This window comes from Saccopteryx leptura, chromosome 4, assembly GCF_036850995.1.
Source record: "Saccopteryx leptura isolate mSacLep1 chromosome 4, mSacLep1_pri_phased_curated, whole genome shotgun sequence".
Lineage (NCBI taxonomy): Eukaryota > Metazoa > Chordata > Mammalia > Chiroptera > Emballonuridae > Saccopteryx > Saccopteryx leptura.
Genome location: NC_089506.1, coordinates 99921757 through 99934898, shown reverse-complemented (window position 1 = coordinate 99934898; position 13142 = coordinate 99921757). Strand labels below are relative to the sequence as shown.

At 43.9% G+C, this 13142-nt stretch overlaps 1 non-coding gene across 1 annotated transcript; it reads left to right on the top strand.

Annotated features, from left to right (window-relative positions):
- Window positions 1–740: 740 nt before the first annotated feature.
- Window positions 741–816, top strand: TRNAS-GCU (transfer RNA serine (anticodon GCU)). The gene has a single exon. It is a non-coding gene; the product is annotated as a tRNA-Ser (tRNA).
- The last annotated feature ends 12326 nt before the right edge of the window (window positions 817–13142 follow it).

Genomic DNA, 13142 nt, shown 5'->3' with positions numbered 1-13142 from the left:
ACTTATGGTTTCCTTAACTTTGTGATTAAGCCAGAAAAAATTCTGTTTGAAACAGCATCTGATTTAAGGCTTCAAGATCTATGTATTTTCACTTGCCTGTGGTCCCTAACGATTTCAGCGTTTCTACTCGCCGAAGAGGCTCCCGACATCAGCAGATGTGACCTCCAGCCGGCCGGCTCAGCAGCTGCTTGAGGAAACTGGTGAAGGACTTTTTCCATCGAACACCACATTTCTAAAACCACTTCCTCTCCTCACTTTCCTTGACCTCTCTTCAGCATTAGGCTCTATTAACCACACCAGCCATGAAACACTGTGTGTGTGTGTGTGTGTGTGTGTGTGTGTGTGTGTGTGTGTGTGTGTAACAGATTTTGTCATTAGCAGGATTAACAGGCCTGAATATGAATCGCAGTTGGCCACTTTTGGGGAAGTTACTTAAAAACTCAAAGCCTCTGTTTCTACAACTATAAAAGAGCAATGATAATCTCTGCTTCATAAGACTTGTGGTGAAGATTAAATCAGCTGTGTGTAAAGCAGTTCCACTCTGGATACAAGGGTCTTAAAGGAATTGCTATGAGGATGGTCACCGTGGCAGAGATTTGAAGACAGTCTTGGGGTCCACTTGGTGAACAGATAGATAAAAGGAATGATAGATAACCCTGGAATACTGTTCAATAAGTAGAAGCTAAGAGTGAAGATGTAAGTAGAAGTATGAAAAAATCTTAAAAACAGTACTGACTTTAGCCCTGGCCGGTTGGCTCAGTGGTAGAGCATCGGCCTGCTGTGCAGGAGTCTCAGGTTCAATTCCTGGCCAGGGCACACAGGAGAAGCGCCCATCTGCTTCTCCACCCCTTCCCCTCTCCTTCCTCTCTGTCTCTCTCTTCCCCTCCCGCAGCTGAGGCTCCATTGGAGCAAAAAGATGGCCTGGGCGCTGGGGATGGCTCCTTGGCCTCTGCCCCAGGCGCTGGAGTGACTCTGGTCGAGGCAGAGCGACGCCCCAAATGGGCAGAGTGTCGCCCCCTGGTGGGCGTGCCGGGTGGATCCCAGTCGGGCGCATGCGGGAGTCTGTCTGACTGTCTCCCCGTTTCCAGCTTCAGAAAAAAAAAAACAAAAAAACAGTACTGACTTTCTTTTGTGTGTGTGTGTGTGTGTGTGTGTGTGTGTGTGTGTGTGTGTGTGACAGAGACAGAAAAAGAGAGAGAGAGAGAGGGACAGATAGGGACAGACAAGCAGGAAGGAGTTTCATTGCAGCTCCTTAGTTGTTCAGTGATTACTTTCTCATATGTGCCTTGACCCGGGGTCTATTGCAGAACAAGTGACCCCTTGCTCAAGCCAGAGACCTAGGGCTTCAAGCCAGTGACGGCAGGGTCATGTCTATAATCCCATGCTCAAGCCAGTGACCCCTCACTCAAGCTGGTGAGCCTCTGCTCAAGCTGTATGAGCCTGCGCTCAAGCCCGTAACCTCCGAGTTTTAAACCTGGGTCTTCCCGCTTCCCAGTCCAATGCTCTATGCACTGCGCCACTGCCTGGTCAGGCTTCAGTACTGAATTTCTGAAAAAAGGGAATAAAGAGAATGCTATATTCAGCACAATACTATTTACATAATCAAATATACATGTCCACATAATTGGTCACCACTAGAGAATGCAAGGGAATCAACTCATTAGTTTTGAAAACTGATAAAAAGAAAAAAGAATCAAGAATTTATTCTGACTTTTCTCTATGAATTATATTATGGATAAATAATATATCAGGGGAAGTTTCATGTTAGAGAAGTGTTTCAGCCAATAAACAAAGCAAGAGTGCTAAAATTAGAATATCACTATTTTGCAATTCCTAATTGTGGCAGACTCTAAGACAGCCTCCAGTTGTCCCCAGTATTTATGCCCTTGTGTAATCTCCTCCCCTTGAGTATATGTGGGACACACACGTGACCTGCTTCTAACCAATAGAATATGGTAAAGGTGATGGGGTGTCTTCTGCATGATTACATCACATAAGATTGAACTTCCATTTCCCTAGCAGATTCTCTCTATTGACTATCTCTCTTGCTGACTTTGATGAAGTAAACTGCTACATGGAGAGGCTCAGATGGCAAGGAACTAAATATAGCCTCCCCAATAGCCAGAAAGGAACTGAGACCCTCTGTCAGACAACTTGAGGGACCCAAATCTTACCAACAGCAACAGAAGCTTGGAAGCAGATTACTTCCCCCGTCAAGCCTCAAATGATATCCCAGCCCTGGCCAACACCTTGTCTGTAGATTTCTGAAAGGCCCTGAAGTTCAGGCTAGCTAACTCACGCCTGGACTTCTGACTGTGAAATAACTAATATGTTTTGTTGCAAGCCACTAAGTTTGTGGCAATCGTGTTACACACCAATAGATAACTAATACAGACATTCCTTGTTTTATTACACTTCACTTCATGGCACATCACAGATGTTGCGTTATTTACAAATTGAAGGCAAGACTTTCTGCCAGCAAAAAGATTATAACTCACATTATTGCGATACTCTGTGGCAGTACTCTGGAACCAAACCCGCGATAACTCCAAGGTGTGCCTGGACACGAATAAACTAATAATAAGATCCTAGCCTTTGGCCATCAATGGCTACTACTATCACACATACATACACACACGGCAAATATGTTGTGCACCCTGATGGAAGAATACAAGACAAACCATAAAATAGTCTTGCCTAAAACATTAAACATGAGTCTGACCAGGTCCTTAGATTCCTCTACCACCTCATAAGAACTTCAGAGGACAGAATAATTTGTTAAACCACACCACAGAGAGGCAATCAGCAAATCCCACTGCGGTGAATTCTGTGGGAACCTGGATTCCTCAACAAATAAAATGGCAAGGGAAAAAAATAAAACAGATTTCAGTGGGAAACCTATTGATTAAAAGAGACTTAAAAAAATCATGAATGGGCCTTATTTAAATCCTGATTCATACAAACAAATTGTGAAAAGCAATAACATTTGTGAGAGAGCTGGAAATGTGAGCACTAGCTAGTCAGTGATACGGAGGAAACATTGTTCTTTCTAACTCTGGATCAGGCTACTGTGGTTATGTTATCTTGTAGAGACACACATGCAAATATCGATGGGTGAAATGACCCAGTATCTGAATAGGCTGTAGTTGAAGCTACATAATGAGTACAGGAAAAGTGAGATTAACTCAATTCTCTATTTATTGAGGTCCAAGAGAAAAAAAGTTTTCCCAGGGCTTTTCCTGTTAGAAGTCCCCAACCCTGCCCTTCTCTGGAGCCTGACTCTGACTGGGTGTTTTTCTGGGTCCCACACAGGTTCCCTCGGCATCTCTGCAATGCATCCCCTCCTTCCCACGGCCACACTAGTCCGGCCGTGCATCACCAGAGTCCTTCCATGGTCTCCTGTCCTCCTCCTGCTCCATTCTCTCCCTGCAGGCCGCCTCGGCCCCCACGGCCTGCCACCTCTATCATTTCCATCAAATACAATGCATCACTGCTCTGCTCTAACTATGGTTAATAATCTACAAGATACAGTGAAAATTCTCTTCCCAGTATTCAAGGCCTTCAACAATCAGTGGCAATTCCTTTCCCTACTTCATCTCCCACCACTTTCTATGAACTCAATCCTACCTCCTCTCCCCACCCCACATTCACTTTTTCCAACTCAGCTGAACCAAGCCATCCCACCTACATTCTCAGCACCCACGTGTGCTTCCCTCTTGACTTTGCCTTGAACCTTGTCTTCAGCAGAGACACAAACACCCTTTAGCTCTGCCCCCAAAGACAGGGCTTCTAATCCGACAGGAGCACATCAGTGTCTGTGCTAGGGGGCGTGGTCTACGGCCTCTAGCTGGGTTCTCTGGAACTGTGACGAGCCTGCAGGACCTGGAGCTGCCACCCTAGGGCTGTGGAGTCAATTCGTTCTCTCTCTTTGGGCTTTGCTCATTCTCACCCTTGAGACAAAAAGGGTGACCTGAGCTAGGACTGCCACACTGGGCCAGCCCAGCCATCTCACTCTGGTTCCTCTCTCCTATGTTGGAAAAAAAGACAGCCTTTCCTAGGCTGTGAGCCTGAATGCCAGGCTGTACAGTGACCAGTGATTCTCCACTGTAGTTTCAGAAAACTGAGATTAGGCAATCCCTAAAAGTCAACACAACAGCGGAAACTGTGCACAGTTCATTACCCCTGGAAATTCCTTCAACTGTCCCTAGAACGCTACCTGGAATAAGAAGCCGGGTGTGTACAATCCTGAGTCTGTTCTCCCAGTTCTCTGCTGGTCGGGGCTCCTCTATGACCTTTGATTTATTCCAAGCCCTCTGTCACCACCCTCAGCCAGGCCTCCTGAGCAAAGTGCCTCCCTTCTCAGCCAGTGGCTGGAAAATCACCTAATGTCCTTCACAAGAAGGAGGGTGAAGGAGACACTGAGCTGGGTTTGGAGGTCAGATGCAAAGGAAGTCTCTGTGGTTTCACAAGGTTCTGTTTCTTGACCTGGGCGAAAGTTACACAGCGTGTTCATTCTGTCCTTACTCATCTAGCTGAATAATTGCGATGAGTACATTTTTCTATTGATATATGCATATTACACTTCAGTTGTTTTAAAGTTAATTTTTAAAATACACATTCTTTCCTTGGACTTTTCAGCAAGGCTTGCCTGCTTCAGCCTTGATGCCCAGGACGTACCACAGTCAGCTGAATGGGCAGAGCTCCTCCTCCCCACTCTCACTTCCTTTCTCTGTTTTTGTTTCTTGTTTTATTTACCCCATAGTTGAACTCTAGCCAATTAATTGATGACAAGATGAGTCTATTCAAAAGTAGCTTCATCACTGACTTGCAGTTACTTCTGGCAAAATGTGCTTCACACATCCCTCCACATCTGTTTTTTCTGTACAGGGAGGGAAATAATAGTTTTTAACCACATACTACTCACAGGGCCGATAAAAGAGGATTAAAGGGCTCTTGTGTAACTTGCTTAGAAGAGTGACACATCTTAAGATTTGGGGTATTTTTTTTAATTTCCCATTTGTCATTTCCATGAGCATATATTTCCATCGTGAACCTTATCAAGAAGAAGAGTGCAGCATCCACACAAGATTCATGATTATGGATCCCTTGAGCCAAGACCATCAGACAGGCCCCTTACAAACTCTACTCACACCCTTCTTCCAGCCAAACCCCGCTAGTCCTCCAGGCCCTGCTCACACCCACTGCTTTAGGAAGGGTTCCCTAAACGCTCCGGCCCCTAGCTCTCTCCTTCCTCTGACTGGTCACTGAACCATGGGAACCGCACCTCTACAGCTCACACCAGCTCTATTGGAGAAGTCTTCATGAATCCCAGAGGCAGCAGCGGCTCACCTGCAGCTGCACAAGCCAACGATCTGTTTTTTGTAGGACTCAAATACTCTAGTGGCAGATCTGAAATCAGCAGTTTGCCTCTGTCCCAGTTTCTGTTTTGAACCGTTTCCCTTCTTCCTCAGCCTCCCACTTCTCCTTCCTGGTGGAAGAGGTATTTACCCAAGAGCATGCTCACTATCTCCATCTAACCAGACCAGCAAGATTCTGTGGCCAGCCATACACACTCGCTAATTGTCTGTTTACATGTTTACTAAAGTTTATTCTCATCTTCAGGGTACCACAGCTGGATATTTAAATTAGAAGCCATTGCTATTTGTATTTGAGGTCATTAACTCTACTTATATAATAGTAGGTTTCTTCCCTCTAAATAATTTCAAATATCAATAGACAGATGATGAATTATTTGGAAGAATATCCTAAAAGTGATCTATTTCATTGGTATACATTCTGATCTAAAAAACAAATATTTTGTTGAGCACTTACTACGTGCCATTCCTGTAATGCTTCATGTGCATTAACTGAGATGATTGTTATTCCAATTTTACAGATGAGAAAACTGAGACTTGGTGAATTACTTACAATGGCCAAGACATTTACAATTTGTATGTGACCGACAGGAAGAAAACTCAGGGCTATCTAGTCTCTAAAACTACTCCATTTTTAAGTGACTTATGAGTCAAGCAGCAAGGACTTCTCCTTCCCAGACCACTTCCACGTATCTTGTTTTTCTCCTCTCTCTCAAGAGTTTCCTGCGTTGCTGAAATTGGGGAACCGTGTGTCCCTTGACTTTTCCCACAGCCTGGGAAGCCCTAGCACAAGGTTCAAACTTCCTCTCAAATCTACCTCCCACCATTTCTCACCATTCTCCAAACATGTGCCTTTTCCTTTATTTATTTGTTTAATAAATAATAAATATTTATTGAAAACCTGTCAGATGTTAGTACTAACTAAGTGGTTAGTGAGATTGATGCAATCCTTGACCTCATATTGCCCATAGTTGGGTCCTTTTCATGACTCCATGCTGTTCCTCTATTCATAACTCCTTCCGTTCTTCCCCACACCGTTCCCCAGCCACACAAATTCCTAATGATTCATGAGATCCAACTCACTCTTACCTCCTCTTCCAGCTTCTCCAACTCCTTGGGAATGACACTCAAAATATGAGTATACAACATAATCAACCATTCAAATGCTATAGAAATGTTTAGCTGAAACCTATGTACTCTTATTGATCGATGTTATCCATTTAAAATTAATTTTTTAAAGAATTTTTTTAATTTAGCAACCAGTTTAGCAATCATAATGAAAGTCAGCTATAATCTACCCGTCCCCCCTATGTGCAAACTGTGGCAGTGAGTTTCTACACTGTCACAGTCCTGATCAGAGTCAGTCACCCTGCCCTTCAGGTCTTCAGAACCTGGTCCTATACACATCGATGGACAGCTCCTTATCTCTTCCAGGGAGGGGTCTTCTGCCTTATCCTCTACCAACCCTGCCCCTGCACTCACACCTACAAATACACACAAATGTGCCAAAAGATAATAGTCTTTTTTTTTTTTTAGTTAATACAGTAGACTCAAACAACCCATTACATAACAAGAATTCAATAAATGTATATTGAATGAATGAGTTGGGGTAGGAAGTAATCTAGCCTTTATTCTGGAAAATTTCCTAAAGTGCCATTTCTGGGATTACTGGATGAACCTCTCTTACTTCAAGTCCCCCCCCCCCAATTAATGTGTATAGGGCTCATTTTTCTTCCTTTTAATTAGCATTTAAATATTTTTTAATGTAACAACCCTTATATAATGCCTTGGAAAGTGTTCCTTTGCTTATTTCTACCTCTAGTTATTTGGTTATAACAAAAGAGTACTATTATACGCTGAATAGTGTCCCCTCCCAAATTCATATGTTGAAGTTGTAACCCCCACGATGCATCTGTATTGGAGATGTGGTCTGTGAAGAGGTCACGACATTAAAATAAGGTCATTGGGATGGGACAGATCCAAAGGGAAAACCATTTGAAAACAGAGAGAGAAGCCAGCCATCTGCATGTCACAGAGAAAGGCCTCAAAAGAAACCAACTCTGCTGACTTCTAACCTCCAGAACTGTGAGAAAATACATTTCTGTCGCTGAAGCCACCCAGCCTGTGGTATTTTGTTATGGAAGCCCTAGCAGACTAGCATAAGTATTGACGTCCCTTGCAAGTGAACAGCACAGCTTTTACTGCGTATGTATTATTTCCAAGTAAATTGGAAACTTCTTGACATTAGTAAATATGGCTATTATTTCTTAGACTCTCGCATAAAGCGTGGTACCATTTTATACATATTAGAATCCATTTGCTAAGTGACAGACTATATGAGACTGTATGAGCACCCCTCCTCGCCTTTATGCATCCCAGGGTTTCTCCACCTCAGCACGCGGACGTGTGGGACTGGGCCATCATTGTGGGGGCTCTGTCCTGGGCATGGCATGTATTCCAGGGTTCCTCCACCTCAGCACGCGGACGTGTGGGACTGGGCCATCATTGCGGGGGCTCTGTCCTGGGCATGGCATGCATCCCAGGGTTTCTCCACCTCAGCACGTGGACGTGTGGGGTTGGGTCATCATTGCGGGGGCTCTGTCCTGGGTATGGCGAGTGTTCAGCAGCAGCCCTGAACTCTACCCACTCAATGCCAGTAGCACTCTGACTACCCCGTTCCTTCCATGTTTTGACAACCAAAATAGTCTCCAGACACTGTCAGACATCCCTTAGGATTCAAGCCACTACTGGTTGAGAAATGCTGATCTATTGTAACACCAGCTTTTTCTCCTCTTCTTGACTATTTTGTTCAAGTATTATACAAATGTGGGGTCCCTCACAGAAATGTACTATGATGCCTGAGCATCAGGAGAGTAACGAGAAATAAGGCCACACTCAGAATATGATCAAAATAGGAATATTTTGTCAAATTTGACCTGTAGGAAAAATAGTCCCTACAGTAGGACAGGGCCAAAGAAGAGGCTAAAAATGTCAGACAGTGGTTTCTGCTGAGTCAGAACCCAGGCCTCTGTTCCCAAGCTTTCACCTTCTGGTCACTGGTCACTAGCTAGGATCAACATAGACAAGGAGTTATTTCTATATCCAGTAGAATCGACTATTTTAAATGAATTTGCGGTTCCAAGCTATTTCTTAGTGGACAAATCCCCACATCACAAAAAACCACCAGGGAAATTGCCACTAATTAGCATGGTTGTTAACGACCCTAGGAAAGAAGGCAGCAGCTGAAAGGGCTGGGGCCCCAGCACTGTGGTCTTCCCTCTGGAGCTGGCAGGGCACGCTGGGGCCGGGGCTGGGAGTGAGCAGACGGCACGGCCTCTTCATTCCTACACCACCTCACATCTGGAGAACCATCTCAGGGTCTCAGGATTGGCCTCGGCACCCAATCAACTAGAGCCAAAACCTCTCAAGGGTGTACAAATAGGATTATGGTGGGAAAGGTCATGGGGTCAGTCTTATTCACTAAGACCTTGAAGGAATGATGACTCATGCTTTGTCACCAAGAACTGTCATCCAGTCTGATGGTTCCAGTGCCTCTACCATCTGAGGCTGCACCACGTGGAGAGGGAAGGCAGAGGCCAGAACCTGGGAGCCTGGAGGCTGACTGAAGGGCCTCTCATACCAAAAATAAGGAGTTTAGATTCTTTCTGGACCCACCAAACTTCCCATGTTAAAAAATCATTTTCTCTGATATTTCTGGGAAAACATGGATGGTATTTAAGACACTGGTGACTTGCTCTGACCTGTGGTGGCACAGTGGATAAAGCATTGACCTGGAAATGCTGAGGTCACCAGTTCGAAACCCTGGGCTTGCCTGGTCAAGGCACATATGAGAGTTGATGCTTCCAGCTCCTCCCCCTCCCTTCTTTCTCTCTGTCTCTCTCTCCTCTTTCTCCCTCTCTGTCTCTCTCCTCTCTAAAAATGAATAAATTTTTTTTAAAAATTAAAAAAAAAAAAGACACTGGTGACTTAAAAGCAATACATTTATTCAAATAAATGAGACAGTGAAATGTTGCCTAGAAAGAAGGTAAAGAAGCACAGTTCCCTCCGAGCCTCTCTGGAATCATTTCTCTGATGCATAGCCCAACAGCAGACAGACTGACACTTTCTATTTCTACTTTCTGAATGACTCGCTGCACTATTTACCATCCCAGGGGCACAGAGAGTCCCAGGAGAGAAAACATACCCGCACTTGGACATGAAAAGAAGTCTGTGTTGTATTCTTACTGGGCCTGTCACACCTGCTCCCTTTTCCTCAGCTTTACCCTGGGTGACAGATGCAAAACTCCTTCCAATTTGACTAAATGGTACCCACACATCTGGAGTTTGAGTGAATAGACACCAGCCACAGACTAGAAATGTTGGCAGGAGTTTCACAGGGGTCCCCACAGCTCCCCTATTTCCTCTCAAAGAGGCAGCATGATTCACAGGATTCTGTGTGTGGGATGCAGCTAGGGGCCCGATAAATGCCAGGTGGAGTCACCCATTCAGAGAAGGGGGAGGCTAGCTGCCATCCATGCTCAATGCGAATCACCCTTCCTCACATTATCACACTTCTCATTGTTCTACTATTTTCTGTGGCACCTTGAATTTTTCCAGGCAGAAGTCATTCTTCCCGTATTTCCTGGTTGTCCTACTTATCTAGAAAAACAAATCAATAATGGCCATTTTCCTGAGAGCTTACAATCACTCTACTACTTTTATACTAGGTTATAGTAGCCATAGTGCAGCCATTTTAATTCCATTTAACAAACAGCAGAAAAAATAGAAAATGAAAACCGGTACAGAAGCTGAGGACATTTAATAAGCTACAAAGTACCTGTAATGTGAAGTTGAGCTTTACCTATGGCCATGGAAAAAATCCGTAGAGAAGCCATTGTCCTTTTTCCTCTTAATGTGTACTGTGTCTCCTGAGCCCTCCACCCAATGGGAGCATGGCGTGCGTGGGAGATTGAGAGGAGCTCTAGTGATCAAGGCTCAGCCCAAGCTGCTGCTGCACCGTGCCTCCAGGTGCCATGCCCCGCGCAGAACTGCAGCACATGCCCCTTAATAGAGGAATGCAGAGGCTGTGCACAGGACTGCCTGTGTTCCATGACGTCCTCCATGAACCCAGGCTTCTCTGTTTATATATAATCTTTTTAAATTGAGGTTCAGTGCTCATGGAGTCAAGTTCATTTTCCGGTGTACTTGTCTCCCTGTGGCCCCACCCTTCCCCGGGGTGTTACCCTCAGCCGCTGGCCTCTCTTCTCCCGTCCACCCCCAGGAAGAGGGACAGACGATACCTAGCAACCAGCTTCTCGTTAAAGGGCAGCTCGCATCCCACAGACAAAAACTGAATCACATATCTAGTTCCAGGGGGGCCTAGGGAATGGGCTCTGTGTGTCCAGCTAGAACCTGGAAGATTCCATTACTGAAAGGATGAAGGGGGAAATCAGTACAGTTGGGAATTATGCCATCATATCAAATTCCATGAAACTTAAGAACTGGGTTATTTTCCAATATCTTTTAACAAACAGAATGTAGTGCTAGAATACAATTTGCCAATAATTGACAAAGTAAAGGTTTTGTGCAGCAATGTCCACCCCTGGCATCCTCGATTGAGGTTGGTTTTTCTGTCACTTAACTTCCATTTTCCCCAAAGATCTGAATCAATCAAAAGCATAAAATTTTCTGTCAAACACAAGAGACTCTTGGCACATAGTGTCTTTGTTATTTTCCTATAGTACAATCTGAAATTTACTTTCAATGACTCTGGCAATCATAAAATGAAGAAATCTGTGGAGCAAAAGTGCTTTCAGCCCAAAGCTGTTTTGCAAACATGTGGCAAGGTCTGTAGTTCAGCATTACCTGGTGACAACAAAAAGATATCCTGTACTATTTTCTGAATCATATATTTTCAATGTTATAGGCTAGGACTCTATTCTGATCTTAATTTCCCATGACAACTATGAAAATGCAATAATAATGAAGTTCTGTGGAACTTCGACATTCTTTTAGGTAGTGGTTGTTTTTGATAAAACATGACTAATTGTTTGGCACAGAAGTATTCTGACTGAGTGAAAGAAAATAAAAGATTCTATCAGTGTGTTAATGAAGAGCTTTTTATGGTGTACCCACAAAACATGTATACAATGATGTCAATTCCCAATCATCAAAACAGCAGTTGATACAGGGTTTTATCTGTTTCAAAAATGTCAACACTTAAGAGCAGCATTGCTATATTTCATTGTCATGACATGTTGTACTGAGTGCTGAGTGCATGTCTTAGCAGAAGTAGATATCCTTCCAGCCTCAGCAGTAATAGTAACAGTGATAATAACATCAGAAATAATAGCATCTATAATTTCTTTAGACCTACTATTTGTGGGTTGCTATACTACTCACTTTTTCTGTCATCTTTCTTACAATTTCTGCAATAATAATACACGGTATGTATAATGGGGACTTTCACTTCAGGCTCAGAGAATAATTGCTAAGCTCATCTGGAGGTTGTGACGGTAGAACTAACGCACTGAATGTCATCTCTGTGCCAGACTGTGTTCTGAACACAGTGAAGCTGGATTCAAATTCATGGCATCATCGCATACTGCCTCATAAAATGAGACCTCTGCTCACAAAGACAGAAGCCAGATTTGTCACAAGCCACAGGTTTCATCATGCTGTTTGCTGCCACTCAAGTTGCCTCAGAAAGTGTAGGCTATGAGCAAACTAGCAAGTCTAGTGGTGGTGTGGGATTCTAAAGTAAACCTGAACGAGGAAGCACTGTCCTTTCTCCTGCAATGTTTTACACGTGGTTGAGGTGGATGATGGCCAGGCAGTAGCTACACAGATGCTGGAATGAAATTTGTATCAACAGCAGTGCTTTCATTCCAAAGCCCCCTCAAAGTTGTCTGAGGTCAATAAATAATAATGTTGCACAGGATAATATTCCCCACATCTGCAAATACAGTGTGTCCGTAAAGTCATGGTGCACTTTTGACTGGTCACAGGAAAGCAATAAAAGACGATAGAAATGTGAAATCTGCACCAAATAAAAGGAAAACTCTCCCAGTTTCATACCTATTCAGTGCAGTTTGATGTGGGCTCACACCAGATTTTTTAGGCTCCTTAGGTAGCTATCCTGTATAGCCTCTACAGACTCGTCACTGACTGATGGCCTACCAGAACGGGGTTTCTCCTCCAAACTGCCGGTTTCCTTCAACTGCTTATCCCACCGAGTAATGTTATTCCTATGTGGCGGCGCTTCGTTATAAATGTGCCGATATTCACATTGCACTTTGGTCATGGATCGAATTTAGCGAGCCACAGAACACATTGAACTTTCCTCTGTACCGTCCACATCTCGACTGGCATGGCCGTGGGCTGCTCCGTTGTATACACGGTGTTACGTCATCTTCTGGGCATGCACATATGCTGCCACATCATCCTACAGAAACTGGGAGGGTTTTCCTTTTATTTGGTGCAGATTTCACATTTCTGTCGTCTTTTGTTGCTTTCCTGTGACCGATCAAAAGTGCACCATGACTTTAGAGACACACTGTATATACTTGAAACTGAAAAAAGATTCAAAGGAAGCAAATATGAACCAAGTACAATGATCCATGTCATTTTTTTAAACCCTTCCAGAAGTTAGCAAGATGCCGTTCTATTGTTAGTGCTCAGGAATGCTCGATAAGTAGTTGTGATTTGTTTTTAAGGGAAAAACTGAATTGACTAAGCAGGTTACTTAAGGGTCTTTCTCTGATTCCT